The sequence below is a fragment of the Haemorhous mexicanus genome, chromosome Z (genome assembly GCF_027477595.1).
Source record: "Haemorhous mexicanus isolate bHaeMex1 chromosome Z, bHaeMex1.pri, whole genome shotgun sequence".
Classification (NCBI taxonomy): domain Eukaryota; kingdom Metazoa; phylum Chordata; class Aves; order Passeriformes; family Fringillidae; genus Haemorhous; species Haemorhous mexicanus.
Genome location: NC_082381.1, coordinates 20437398 through 20451658, shown reverse-complemented (window position 1 = coordinate 20451658; position 14261 = coordinate 20437398). Strand labels below are relative to the sequence as shown.

Below are 14261 nucleotides of genomic sequence, written 5' to 3'. Positions count from 1 at the left end.
TCACATCATCACACACAGGTGTGACTAAAGTCACCTGGATTAGTGACTTGACCAGAACTGGTTCTGTGTGCCCAGATGTACACCCACCACACAGAAGGCTGGGACAGCACCTGTGACTGTGACAGCACACAGCCACTCCACAATGTCCAAGTACTTCCAGGAAAGGCTGGAGTCACAGCATGACTTCACTGAGTGAGCTACAAGAGCAGGGGCCTTTGAGTCTACACCTGGCTGACACTTTTTCTGGTGTTCTCCTATTTACTGGTTTTTGCCCATCCTTCACTGAAGAGCAAATGCTGCCAAGTACTGGTAGTGAGGCTCATGACAGCCTTATTGCCCAGCCCAAGTGCCTGGTAGTGTTCTGCACCACGGGTGTTGAACAGCAGAACAGCTTTAGCACAAAACCTGTGTCTTTTTAAGGATTTGACGTTTCCACAACATAAAGCAGTTCTGAAGCTTATGGGGCTTCTAGAAAACAGAAGCAATATAATTATATTTAGAACTTTGAAAATTGAGAACAGAGGCAAGAATGATGAAAAGCACTATCCATCCATGTTCAGAAATGGTACACTAAACTTAATATGAACACAAATTGAATAAAACAGTTCTTCTTCAAACAGTGAACCAGGTGGCAAACTGCCCACACTAACAATTACTTGGCATTCTAAAGAACTCCATCACTTCTACGTCACTAGTCAGAAAATTTTCAAACAACAGACACTAGCTAAGGAATTAACAGATAAGTACCTTCCAAAGCCACTCATTTTCAGAGAGCTGACTTTTAAGACAAGAGTTAATATACTGGCCACAGCAGCACTGGTACCTTGAAGGTAGACACATCTTCCAGTATTTTCTGATCAAGTTAAAATATTCTAAACCACCTGAGATTTAGAAAACCACTGTTTTCTAAATTAGAAAACAGTGAATTACAACCAGGGTTTGTCACTACAACTAGTTTCAGGTCCTCCTTGCTGCATGCATACCAGACTGTCACATGGACTCTTCAGTAGCTTTACATCATTCTGGGCACTATTTCACTTGTGGAAAAAAAACGACCCGGACATCTTGCTCACAAGTAAAACTGAGAGAGTGATTTGGAACAGTATAAAGACAGTCATGTATGGACAACTACTCTTTCATGGAAAACAAAGCAATACACAAATCCACTGGTTTTAGAGGAAGACAAGTTCTCTTTCTCCATTCAATTAATTCTTTTCAGCTTCCAGCACTTGAAACATTTTTTTGGAAAAAGCTTTATGAATCAAGTCTAGTTCTCAAGGTCTTAATGACATTTAGACATTTAATTAGCGAGCCATCACTTGGACTGGCACCTAAAGCTTTTGTCAGAGACCTAATTCCATGCCAATTCAAACATCCCATTAGTCTTATATTAACTAAAAAGAAGCCTCATAATATTCTGGCTACTTGATTGCACTGGCATGCATTAACACAACAGTGGAATGAATCTAACTGAATGCAAGGATATAGATTTACAGTGTATACATGTTAAATTAACAAAGATGTTCTAGGACAAAAATATAATAACCATATATGTATATGAACTGGTACTCAGGCGTATTTTGTGTTTCTTGGTACCCTGTATGGAATGTCAGAGACAATCAAGTGAAAAAAAGGAAAAAAAAGCAAAAAAGATTGACTTAATTAAAACTGTTTAATGGATTCCAAGCTAGGCCCTGCTCTTAAACCTTTCTAGTGCTCATTCTGAACATATTTATACACTTATATGTGTGAATTAAGTATCATTATTCTGTGTTGTCATTTCTCCCCTAAGACATGTTCAGTACATCAGATTTCTAAACAGTCATTAACATATATAACAATACATATAAACAAATAAGCTGTATTTGGAAAGAAAGAAAAATCACAGTGCCCTTTTTAATCTCGTATTTCTAATTTAGACCTGTAGTTTTCACTGAAATAACAAAACAAAATGTAGAAAAATGCTAGAGCTAATGCTAGAAATCATTTGCATGGATTCTGTAAGGTTTTTTCCTTGCTTTTGTAGAAACAGAGTCACTGCTTCACTACAATGGGCTAAAATTAGAGTCCTATACAATGAAATGCTTATAGTTGAACAATTTGAATATCATGGAACAAACCCCAAATACAGTAATTCTGCTGAAATACAGAGGAGAAGGAAAACTGGTACCAAGAATAATTAAAGAAACAGGTATAAAAAGAAATTAGGAAGTATTCAGTTGTCTTTAATTTTGGTATTTATAAAGACTGTAAAAACTTTTTTTAATTTACTAAAAAAAATTTTTAAAAATCAGTTTAACTTTATGTTAAAATGTTACTGTGTGGAAGGATATATGATCATATATTGGATTTGCTAACCTTGGAATCACAGGTATTTCAGCACTACCTGCTGACACTATCTCCTCAGCAATGACAGGTGACAGTTGTCGCATCAGGGTTACTGGAACTGAAGCTTTTACTCCGAAACTGCTGACAAATGCATTTTTTGATGACAGAAGTAAGTAAATTGTAACATAATCAGCTTTTCTTTTTTTTTAATTGGTCTAGATCCTGGTGTATAGCAGGTGCTACACAACAGTTTTGTTGTACACCACCTGCTGATAGCCAACAATTTTACCCAAACTTCATTCCACATCCAAGTCTTTCATGACTAATACAGAGTAATCAAAGAGACTTTACTTGAGCCCTTGGATTGCAAATTCTTGGGAAATAGCTTAGAAAGAATAGAGATCTAAAATGTAGATCTTTCTGAGGAAGAAATGCAGACTTTGTAAACAAACTCAGTGAGAAGAGGCAGGCATTCAACTTCAGAAATCCCATTTTTCAAGGCATATACAGCATTTCCTTTGTAGAATGTCTAACTCAAACACCTGTATCTCTCCCTCCACAATACAGCTGAATTCTAAAAGACACAACAAAAAAAAAAAACAACCAAAACCCAAAACCCACAAAAAAAAAAAAAGTTTTTAGGAGTTCAAAACAACTTTGGTCTGGTATCGCTTCTACTGCAGTAGAAGCAGCACAGCTACTTAGCCCTTTACAATCTATGCCTTGCCCATCATAAATGAGAATTTTTCACTCAAAGAACCTCTAAACATGAGGATAAGAGACATTCTTTCCTATGGGCAAGCATTAGGGGTGCTGGAAGGGCACTGGTGCAGGCCTGAAAGTACAAACTTTTCTTTCAGAATGAAAGCTGATTTCCTTTTGTCATGAAAATGAAGTCTCTACTTATGTACTTGAAGCTTTAACTAAACAGCAAAATGGCAAGATGGCCAGCATTTTTACCAAAATCAGCAAGCTGCTACAGAATAGCAAAATTTCAAACCAGGAACTACATCAGCTACAGGAAAAGTATTTTTTACTAAATCCGCAGGAGCCGTGCAAAGGTCACCCACTTGGACCCTTAAAAGACAGTAAGTAGACTTCTGACAATGTTTCAAAGTGCTGGGCACCAGAACTCACCACTTAATTGCACAAAAAAGCTAACAAATGAAGGCATACCAAATTTCTGGTCCTGAGAACAAGCTTACACTTTTTTGAATAGTAAAGACCAACATGACCAACCATCCCAATCAATATGATTACCAAAAGACTTTGCAGCACACAAAAAAGTACTTTCAAATGTGTATTTTCAAAACACATCCAGTATTAGGATGGTGTTTTGGAAACTAGTAACCATGGAAAAGACACATGAAATCTGAGCAGCACGAACCAAGATGGACAGTAGCAGTGTGACACTAAGATGTCAGTGACTTGAGACAAAGTGGAAGTTATTTGCAAGACTTGCATCTGAATTTAGAACTACAAAGACAGTGCTACTATGACCTGTGTCCAAGAGGAACAGCTGAGGAACTCAGAATTTTTTTTCAGACACTGTACACACAAATACAACTTAATAAAACTAAGAGATTGTCTGATAAAACTACTTCACTCCATTTCCAAAATAAATGTCTTGTTTCATAGTTTGATGAAGCTTAGCCTGTTCCAAAGGATGTTAGACTTACAAGAGCAGTGGAAGTAACTGCTGATGACTGAAATGACAATCAACACCACTGCACTCAAAAAATGTTGCACTATCCAACAACCTCTTACAGATGGTTCAAGCAGGCAAGGAATGGATTGCAATAGTAAACTACATCAGAAATTAGGCAAATTTTTCTCCACTTTTTTTTTTTTTAAATAAAGGAGCATTTAAAATATTTCGATTATCAGCAACAACTGAATGTTTCCATCTTTCCATTAGAAAGAAAACAAAATAAAAGTGGTTGTAACATCACAATTGTAGAAGAAACCTTGACCATCTATGAGGGACAAGCAGCATGACTGCTTCATACAGATCATGAACATATCTGCTAAAATTCTTATACCACAGCCTCATAAAACACTTTTCCTATAGCTAGTGAATTACATGACAGTCCTGTTACTATGTTTGTGTCCAAACAAAACGATATTTTTTTAAAATAAGAGTCTATGTAGCAGTGCGGGAAAATGTTGGACAATTCTTACAACCTTCACACAATAGTGTTTGATTCCTATCCAGGACTAATGCTTAGTTTTGTACTATATAGTGCTTAGTTAATGACATAACTTTCCCAATAACTTTTCTAATTTATTGTTGTAAGTAGTATAAATTTCTGCTCTCTCAGCTGTCACTGTAGCCAGAATTTAGCAAGGTTTGTCATAGCCTACTGTTGTGGGAACAGAGTTTGGGAAAATCACGGAAACTCTTCTAAACCAATTCCAATCAACTTGGATAAGCTTCAGTGACCTCAGTCCGAGGAGGAGGTTAACAAAGCCTGGGAGAGATCTATTGCTGAAACTGGACACAAAGAAAACAGAACTTATGGACCACAAGGACATTTTGCAAAACTCTAAAATAAGAGAGTAACAAAGAAAATGCAACAATTGTATTGAAACCCTCTCTCTCTGGGATAAGATAGTAAAACGAGTGAAAATGTCAACTAATTAGGATGAGATGCAAGAAAGCAATAGCCAGTGGAAGACAGAACACTAATTAATGAAGATAATTACCCTATTTATAGGCAATGAACATTAGTTTCTTTGCTACAATATGTAGTGAAAAGTTCGGACAGTGGGTGTGGATGTTGGGTGGAGCTATCCCCGCGCACTCAGCAAACTGAGTAATGTTGACATCCTAACCTAACAAACTGGTTGGAGAGACTATTTCAATAACAAGTCTGAAACAAAGAACACTTCTAAAAAAATTACAAACGAAATCACTGTACTCTCCAAGCCATTAAATTCCAATGTCCCAAAGTAGATATCAACATGGTAGATTTCCTTCCCATTCCATCCTGCATATGCTTCAAAACATTAGCCAAAGGTTAATTAATGTTAACTATGCAGCAAGACTTTCCAAAAGGTATGTTCAGAATTTAGGTAGTTTGTATACACTATCTGTGAAAAAAATATTATCCTCTTGCAAAAACAAAGAGCCTGCATACCTGTGCAAAAACTGATTTTGATAGGCAGTCCTCTTGTAATAGCATATATGACTGCTTTTTAGCAGACTGTGTAAGCTTGATCTTCAGGGCTGTGCTGCCAGCAATAACTAAACCTTCCCCTACTCCTCCCTGCAAACAAAAACACTGAAATGGAGGTCTAGCTATAAACTCACCTCAATTTTACCTTTCTCTGCAGCACTAGCTTTTTTGTAGTTGTAAGTTGTAATTAAGAGCAACCGAGGAGTCGCATGAAAAAGAGTATTACTTTCATCAAACTCCATTACTTAGCAAATGAATAATTTCTGAGAACAGAGATCAGTTTCAAGCAAGAGCTTTCTATGCACACTGAGAAACAACTACCTACAGCAATCAGGAAAACCATCTTTACAATGACTTGAGTAATGAATTGTAGAGAAGGAAAGAGTCTGCAACTCTATCCCAACTGAGAAGGACACAAATTTATTACAAAACTACTTATAAAAAACCTACTAACTATAAAACCCAAAAGTAAGACACACTTGTCACAACAAAGATCTCTGTACACTATATGCCATGTTTCTTCATTTCTAGTAACCCACTGGAATTTTCATTGAATTACTCCAATACGAAGCCAGAAGACATATAACAAGTAGTTTAGACAAATTCCATATAATAATTTTGATGTAGTAACACTTTGCTTCTATCACTCTGAAGTTCATCCTGTTTCTCCAAGCATAACACAAGCAGCAACATGGAATACAGATCCATTCTATATATATCTGAACATGAAGTCTGTAACCAAAGATATTCACACAGCTTTTGCACAAAAAAAGTCTCGCAAGACACTGATAGGTAATATCCACTGAAGTTATACGGATACATTTAATGTTACAGTACTTTTTATTTTCACCTCTATGTTGGAACCTCATTTCCTACTTCTATAAGCAGTATATATTGTATTGTTTTTCACACTTTTACCTTTCCATATTTCCAAAAACAGTTACAAAACAATATACACTAAAATCACAAACCCCAAAACAAAACAATTCAGATGTTAGAAGATAAACCAAAATAAGGAGCAGGAATCCACTTCAGCAAAAGGTTCTATCCTGACATGCTTACTCAGCATTCATTTGCCATTTTTTTAGGATTAAAGAATCATTTAGGTTGGAAAAGACCCTGAAGATCATCAACACCAATAACACTGCCAAGCCATCACTCACTACACCATATCCCTAAGTGCCACAACTACAAGTCTTTTAAGTATCTCCAGGTACTTAAAAATGATAACTTTTTCTACCACTTTGTGATATTCCATAACTTCCCCCGGCAGCCTCTTCCAATGCTTGACAACCCTTTTGGTGAAGAAATTTTCCTTCATGTCAAACCTAAGCCTCCCCTAGTGTAAATTGTTTCCTCTTGTCTGGTCATTTGTTACCAGGCTGAAACTATCTCCAGCTCACTTAAATTTCCTTTCAGGCAGTTGTAGGGAGCAATACAGTTACCATTAAGGCTCCTTTTCTCCAGGCTACACATCCACATTTGACTCATGCTCCAGCCCCTTGCCCAGCTCCATTCCCTCCTCTGCACACGCTCCAGCCCCTCCATCACTCTCTGCTTCCCAGGGGCCCACAGCTGCACACAGCACTCCAGCTGTGGCCGCAGCGCTGCCCAGCACAGGGCGAGGCTCACTGCCCTGCTCCTGCTGCCCCACTGCTGCTGACACAGGCCACGATGCCCTTGGCCTGCTTGGCCACCCCGCCGCATGCTGCCTCATCTTCAGCTGCTCTTGACCAACTTCCCCCTTTTCCCACAGGGCAGTTTTCCAGCCACTTTTCCTACAGCCTGTAGAGCTGCAGGGGTTGTTATGACCCAAGGTAGGACTGTGCATTTGCTCTTTTTAAACCTCAGGCCATTGGCCTCACCCACTGATCCAGCCTGTTCTGATCTCTCTGCAGATCTTTCCGGCTCTCTGGCAGAACAACACTCCTGCCCAATTCAGTGTTGTTTGCAGACTGCCTGAGGGAACACTCCATTAAACAGGACTGGTCCCAACACTGGACCCTGGGGAAGTCCCAGCCACTAGCTGGATGTAACTCCATTCATCACCACTCCCAGGGTCCAGATGTCCAGACAGTTTTTCATCCAGACACCATAGCTGTTCAAGCCATGAGGAGCCAGTTTCTTCAGGAGAATGCCGTCGGAGATGGTGCCAGAGGCTTTACTAGAGTCCAGGCAGGCAACAGCCTTTCCCTCATCCATCCAGCAGGTCACTTTGTCATAGAAGACCAGGTTGGTGAAGCCAGACCTGCCTCTCATAAATCCATGCCAGGATCCCAGGCAGGCAGGGCCTGATCCCCGGGTCATCCTGCAGACCAGATGACACTCAGCACAATCTGCTCCGTGGCCCGCCCTGGCAGTGAGGTCAGCTTAGCAGACCTGAATCAGAAGGCACCTCACTACCTACACAGAGTCCTCAACCCACAAACTCCAGCTGAGTCTGTAACACAACAAGCCAGTAAGAGCTTGAGGGAAATGCTTCTCATTCATCAGCTGAATTTCAACTTATACTATGCAAACAAATTTAAATGTTATTCCAAGAAACAGCAAAACAGACAAGTATTATACTGAGTTTTATGACTTACTTCACTTAAAAGTGAGAGAATGAGATGAAGTAGGCATATTTGCGGCATACACCTAAATAAAATGTGTTAAATCAGAATTTTTAACACTATATTTTTTTCCTATTTTGTAGAAAAAAAATATTGCTTAGTTCTAAAGAGATTCTTGGCTGAGGTTCTTTAAATAGAAGAACAGCAGCAATGTGGATTCTCCATAGCAAGGGTTTCAGAGAAGAGAAAAAGCTCATGTGATCCTGAGAACCTTTTTCCATTAATAAAGGGAAAGCCAACTCACACAATTTATGCTTTCATGATTTCTTTGCACTCTTGTCACACAACAATGAGAAGTCCTAGTTTCCTTCCAGTTCCCTCCACATGCCAGTTACTACAAAAAAAGGCCAATCTACTAACAGCCAAACTCAGCTTTGTGAAACTCAGCACATTTCAGAATCTATTTAAAGCAGCCAACAATCATACCATTAACAGCAAAAGTAAGAGCTTTTTATTGGTATCTGATCTCCAGAAAAATAAGCAACTTTCACTCCAACAATTTAATCTATGTGTGAAAAGCTAAGTATTAAGTAATGTTTGACTATGTCACCCGATTGCTGTTATAGGGTAAGCTTAAAACAATCACTGTATTAAGAGCAGCATCATTATACTATTTCGCACAGCCTAAATTCCTTTTATTTTGAAAATAAAGTCTGCATGAATAAGGTTTCTTCTTCCGTCACAGATTAATATTCTATCAGTTTAGGGTTAAAACACACCCCGGAAGAATAATACTACACCTATGAAAGCCATTCAAAATGCTATTGCTACTCAAACTCCAATGCTTTAGTTTAACATTTCCATAGAGAAGTCAAACTATATGTTCTGTAATACAACTGTATTTATTTATTCAGACCATTGCCTTGTATACTGAATTTTACTTCTTATCTTCTTAAAATCCATGTGGAAGTAATGGCAAAATGAATTCCCTCTGATCTTAAAAAGCATTAATGTTTCTAAAATTTCTCATTTCCACTAAAGATGACTAATACTTAATAAAGAATAACTGCTTTAAGACACAAATGAACATAGTCATGAACCCAATTAATCTTTGGCAGTCGGTTCAAATTAGCATATACTATCTTTGTGACCATGACCAGCAAGCAGTATCAGAGGCAGCATTGGAGAAGCACATGGAGATACCAAATCCAAACAAGTATTTATCTTTTTAACCTTTCTTCCGACCACACACTCCCCTATCCTTCATTACCCCTATTAAATTGAGGTACAATATTGAGCAAATGCTCACTGCCCAGTAGCTTCATTACCCACCTACAACTGATGCAACTCAATGTTACCTTTCAACTAAAACTGAATGGCAATCAGGCAACACCTCATGTTCTACGACAGCATACCATGCTTTGCTGTTGAAATAAGCATCATAGTTATTTTTAACACTATTTTAACCAAATTTGTATTTGTTGTGATAATTCAGATTGATTAGAACCAAAATCCCAACAGTGTGAAGTACTGAAACTTTTTAAGTTGGGTATCTTAATCTGAAAGGTGTCAGAGGTATGGCTAGAAAGTAATAGGGGTTTTGCTTTACCAATACTGCTAAAAAAAAGGATTATGAAAATAACATGAGCTTGAACAGCAAACAATTAGAAGATTCACTCAGAAATGAGTTACAACTATTTCCCAGCAGAGTTCACATACATTCATTATGTTTCATATATACATTTTTAAACTTATATTGGAAACTTCCAAATACACTTCTATGATCATAAAATAATCATGACACTTTTTTCTTTTAACATTCATAATACTGATACTTCCATTAAAACATGAAATGTTAAAAAGTCTGTATTTTATTAACTAAGTCCATTACCTACAAGCTAAACAATTGCTTCAATATCCACTAAGTTACTAAAACCATACTGTGGAAACATGGTAACTTGATACAAAAAAACTACATATTGTTTCCTAATGGCCAAATTATACTGAGACAACTCAAAGAAGAATATGAGGCACAACACAAAACCCAAAGGATTCCTACACTGAATTTTAGGTAAGTGTGAGTGAAGACCACAGAACTAACAGATTTCTACTGTACAATGCTATGGAACAACTTCTGAGAAGTTGTAGAAGTAGAGACAAGATAACTACCATCCTAAATCAGTGGTGTGTTTTCACTTCAAACTCACAGGATGTGTAAGGGTAGAAGGGACCCAGTAGCTCAACTGGTCCCACCTCTCTACTCAAGCAGGGTCATCCTAGAGCACATTGCTCAGAACTGTGTCCAGGTTCTGGAATATCTCCAATGAGGGAAACTCCACAGCCTCTCTGTGAAATCTCTCCCAGTGTGTGATCATCTGCACAAAGAAGTTCTTCCTCATATTCTGGTGGAACTTCCTGTGCATCAGTTTCTGCCCATTCCTTTTGTCCTAATGCTCAGCACCACGGAGAAGAGTATGGATCTATTCCCTTGACACCCTTCCTTCAGATACTTACAGACATTGAAGTGATTCTGGTCTTGTCCTGACTAAACAGGCCCTGCTCCCTCAGCATCCTTTCCTCCACGGTGTTTCGTGGACTCATGATACTTCAGACCAGCTTGCTAATATTTCCAAAAGCATACATCAAACACCCGTGTGAATAATTCTGCTTATTGTTACTGAGCTGCTTGAAAGACACTACAAAAGTTAACTATTAAAAAACAATTCAACCTGTTTTGCTTGTGCAGGAAGAAGGAATTTTTAGATTTTAGCTAAGATAAAGTGAGCCATATCAAAATTTTCTTTCTCAATCGTGACAGGATTGAGGAAGATTTATTGTTAACTAAGCTGTTTTGTTTTAAATACAATGACAGAGAGATATAAGTGCCTTTCTCTAGAGGTTATCTAGATAGAAGAGATTCTAAAAATAACCTAAAAGTATTTATTAAAAATAAATTCTTTCAATGAATTTTAGACATAAAATATATGTACTTGTGTATTAAGCATACTCAAGATACTGCAAATACAAAATGCAGGTGTTCTTTAGGGTCAACAGCTACTAGTCTAGCATTAATACAAACCAAAACAGTATCACAATGCATACAATGGCATAGCACACTGTGGATGGCATTTGTTGTATGCTCCAAAAAAACTGCATTTGTGTATCTGTGATGTCAGTTACTTGGGGAATATTTTGTGCAACAGACATCTGGGTACCAACACTTAACATACCTGAGCATGGATTTCATTGTATGGGGGATGTGCATAAACAAGGCAGGCTGTAATACATGTTTTTTGCTCAGCAGAGTTTCTTATTGTATTTCTTAGAAATAAAAAACAATAATTCAGTCACTAGATCACCATACGGCTGTCCACAATCTATTTTTCTCCTTTATGCAACCAAGTACACATACATCTCTAAATAAATACTATACTTTTTTGACACCTAAAGCATCCAAAGAGAGCAAGTACTTGAAAGGCCTTTGTCAATGGGCACAACTACGCTATAAACAGTCTTCACTCTAACTAAAGGAAAAAAACATATCAAGGAAGTTGAAGCTGAAGCATAACAATGATCTCATGATGTCCACTTCAATATTTCTTGAGTGCTTAGGATTGGACGAACCCATCTGCACACAAGCTTTTTCAAAGTCAGTTTAGAAACGTAATATTACAGCACCTGGAGAGGAAGAGGTTCAGTTTCTCTGCATTTCAATTAATGACCTAATCTCATTTAACTCTTGATGTAGCCTTAACTTACCAAAATGTTAGCAGTACTTCTGAAGCAAAGTTTGCAAACCTGTGCTTCTCCACCTGTACACAGAACTATCTCCTCTAGTTCAACCTGTAGCTGGTAGAAGCAAGTACATGAAAACAGATTCTGCAGAACTATGTTTCGTTTTTTCAGAAAGTTGGAAGTTTCTGTGACAGTCTTAACAAAAGGCTTGTCTTACAGCTCTACAGGTTGGCACCATTACATTGTTTATAGCTGGGGGGGGGACATGCAAGACAACAGCAAACAAATAAGTCAGACAGTTTAGCACACCTGCATCTTCATTTCTCTGCACTTACTCAATGAAGTCTGATGTTTACAGAAAGCTGAACTATTTGCTTTACATCCAGTCAATTCTGAAGCTGTGAATGGCCGCGAAGGCTAAATTTACTACAGAATCTGAGGCTGTGGTCACAGACACCTGTACACACCCACTCTTCATCACCGGAGGTCAGAGGGCACTTAACAGAAGAAACAAAGCCTCCTAACAGAGAGTTTCGAGGTTAATGACTCGTTTAATAGTGGAGTTTTCAACTATAGTTTTTGCAGGTCAAGGCCTTTAAATATCTTTTCACAGGAGAGAGCGGCTCAGCTCTTCCTAAGACACAGCCTTCATATTACAGAGGTATTCTAGCTATGGAGTACCTGAATGCTTTCAGACTTATTTTGAAGGACCAAACCACTAAGTGATGTCAAATTACATCGCGCTACCGCAAAATAAAATTTAAAAAAGGAAAGCAAAGCAAAGCTGCTGCACGGGCTTCGAGTGACACGCACTGGACCGGACGGGGGCAGCGCCCCGAGGGCTCATCCCGCTGCCGGCACTCACCTGTTCGCCTTCCTCTGCCCCCGCCAGAGCCGCCGCGGCTCCTCCGACGCCTCCGCCGGGCCGCCGAGCTACGCCCCGACTCCGGGGCGGCGAGGGGCAACGGCCAGCCGCGCATACGGAGCAGCCCCGCTTCCTCCTCACCGGCTCCCTGCCCCGGCTCCCCGGCTCCTCATCCCTGCCGTGGAGTTCCGGGACACCCCCAGCCGCGTCCTCCCCTGCCGCTGTCCCTGCCCAGCAGCCGCCTCCCCTCAGACGCGGCACCGGGGCCGCGTCGCCCCCGTCCCTCACTCGCGGCCCCCGGCCGGTGCCCCCACGGCCGCCATCTTGTCCGGGAGGGGAGAGGGGCGCGCGCAGGCGCGGCCGCGGCGATCCCGGGCCCGCAGCGGCGGCCGCGCGCACGCGCGGGGGCGCGCCCCGCCCCGCCCCGTGAGCGCGCACCTGCCGCGGCGAGCCGGGGGCGCGCGGGGGACCGTCCAGCAGCCGGGCCCGGTCACTCGGAGTCGGTCACTCCGGGTCAGTCACCTGGTGCGGGTCGGCCACTCAGGGTCAGTCACCTGCCGAGGATCGGTCATCCAGGGTCAGTCACCCCTGGAGGGTCAGTCACCTGGAGTTCATCCCCCTCACAGGGCCCGTCACCCCGAGGAGAGTCACTCACTCAGGATTGGTCATCCGGGATCCGTCATCTACAGAGCGTCGGTCACCCGGGGTCGGTCACCCGTGGAGGGCCCGTCAGTCACCCGGGGCCGGTCCCTCAGGGTCAGTCTCCCGAGGCTGCGGCTGCGCTGCCCCGGCAGAGGAGGCGGGCGGCGAGAGGCCGAGGCTGCCGGGGCGGCAGCGAACACAGGTCCCTGCTGAGGGGGGTGCGAACGGCTCCCAGGTGTGGAGGGCGGGGGGGGGGGGGGGATGCCGGCGGAAAGCTCAGAGTGCCCACGGGCACTGTGGAAACTGAAGGAAAACAGGGGATGGACCATCGTGATGTGTTTCTTGAAAACCTCACGCAGCAGGCAGTCGGGCAGTTCGCCTTTTAAGGATCACAGAATCACGGGATGGGCAAGGTTGGAAGATATCACAGCTGCTCATTTGGTCCAACCTCCCTGCTTAAGAAGGGTTGCCTGAGCGGCACAGCATTGTGTGCAGATCCCTGGAGTATCTCCAGGGAGGGAGACTCCATAAGCTCTCTGGGTAGCCTGTCACTGGTCATATGAGGATAAAATCTTCCCTGGCAGCCCCTGCTTGTCCATGTGCTCAGTGAGCTTTGCCACAGGTATTTCAGCTTCACAATGGACGAGCTCATACTCTCCAGTTTCTCCCTCTCAAGCTGGGCTGTCGTGGCCTCGCTTGGCAGTGATGCTTCGGTGGTCACCTCCCAACCATGAGGATGGCCACAACCAGTAGTTCCACAGTTTGGAACCTGAGGTGTCTCATCGTTTGTGCCTCAATGTTGCCTGGTTTGGATGACTTTCTTCACTTACAGGTGAAATTTTTGCACAGCCTGTATTTCTCTTCCCTATTTAGGCTTGTATTTCCTGTGACGTTACTTCAAGTTGATGTAGATCCCATCCTCAGTGGGAGGCAGGTCTGGTGTCATGAATCCCCAGCGTA

At 41.3% G+C, this 14261-nt stretch overlaps 1 protein-coding gene across 4 annotated transcripts in view; it reads right to left on the bottom strand.

The window, feature by feature from the left end:
- APC (APC regulator of WNT signaling pathway) overlaps nt 1-12986 on the bottom strand; it is a 93272-nt gene extending 80286 nt beyond the window's left edge. For 3 of the 4 annotated variants that reach the window (XM_059873720.1, XM_059873723.1, XM_059873724.1), the window contains exon 1: nt 12660-12986. The gene's annotated coding sequence lies outside the window, so the exon portion shown is untranslated. The remainder of the gene's footprint in view (nt 1-12659) is intronic. The other variant, XM_059873722.1, reaches the window with a different exon arrangement.
- Between the last annotated feature and the right edge of the window lie 1275 nt (nt 12987-14261).